We start from the raw sequence: 1,534 nt of genomic DNA, 5'->3' as shown, positions 1-1,534 counted from the left end.
GAAGGCCAAAAATCTGCAAAAAAATGTAGAAAGCTCTAGAGAAGTGTTAAAAAAGGGGTTTGAACGAAAGGGGGTTCGCACCAACCCCCCCATTTTTAGGGGGGTTTGAATGAAGGGGGGTTTAATCGAACCCCCCCTGTATAATTGAAAAATGACATAATCAAGCATTAAAGGTGCTTTTCTCAAAAGAGTGGGTTCGAGCAAAGTGGGGGCTTCGCTCGAACCCCAAAGGGTAGTCCGTTCGAACACCCCCACTTCGCTTAAACCCCCCCCTAAACGAAATTCTCCACTTTCACCAATTTCCTTCGTTGGCAAAAGTGGGAACCAGCTTTGTGAGTTCACCCAGGAAAAAGAATATTGTTGGGCTTGCCAACATTTTATGGACTAACATAGACATAGTTTTAGTTGCCCAAGAGCCTCAACAGCCTCAAAAGAAGTTTTTGAGGTCGTTGAAGGCCCCACTAAAACTGTGTTTGCACTTCTATCACTTTTTTATACATAGAAGTAAGTGAATTTTTTGTTTTTGCATGATTTCAAATTATTGAATTGTTGTTCTTATTAGTTTTGTCAATAATATTGTGATTGTTTAATAGTTTGATTCAAAAAAATAGTGATAAGATGCATATTTATGGTTATTTGTTTGTTTATGAACTTTTATTTACATATACATGTAATATGATTCTATTTAGGACAACCGATATCAACCATGGGAAAGAACAAGCGAGGAACGATGGAACAACGAGAGGCTCAAAATGAAAGACAAAGGCAACGTATGAAAAAATTGTGTGACATAAGAACAATGGGAGAAGATGGTATGCCATCCTCAACATCTCAATTCTATTGGCATTACAGTAAGAAAGATTGTTGACATTCAATAAGGATATTGAGAAGGTTGTTGAAGATTGTTGATATAACTGAAGAAGGATGATAACTATCTTTATAACATTATTTTGTCATTGATGTCAAGAAATTGATTATTTGATTCAGTATGATGTTGCCATATCTTGAGAAGATTGATTAGAAGAGAATTAAGATGTCGGTAAAAGACACAGATAGAATGTGATGAATAAAGGGAGGAATAAGTTATTCAATGGGCAACTATTACCGAGTTAGACAATGATGACATCATGATGTTTAGATTGTTTTGATATCCTACATATGTTATTGATTGTAAGGTTAATACTATACTATGCAATTGAGCAATGAACCTAGTCAGTAAACCCTAAGGAACCTAGTCGGTAAACCCTAAGGTTATCGATATCGGTTAATGAAGGCGAAATGTCTACGAAGTAAAGTTTAGTATTTACCGAGTTGCAACCGAGTTATGATAGTGCGCATGGGATGGATAAAAGCATTATTTAATGAAGGACAATTATTAGCTAGAGATGTATACATGATTGGTATGTCGTGTATGAAGTTTGTTAAGGATCTATGGCAAAGGAAAATTGGCAGGAAGATCTACAGTGTAGATTGAACCACAATAACCTTATGCAAGTTCCAAGAAGGAAATGCAAGTCCCGAGGTAAGGTAAAAC

The sequence above is a fragment of the Cryptomeria japonica genome, chromosome 5, assembly GCF_030272615.1.
Source record: "Cryptomeria japonica chromosome 5, Sugi_1.0, whole genome shotgun sequence".
NCBI lineage: Eukaryota > Viridiplantae > Streptophyta > Pinopsida > Cupressales > Cupressaceae > Cryptomeria > Cryptomeria japonica.
This window is presented reverse-complemented; position numbering follows the sequence as displayed.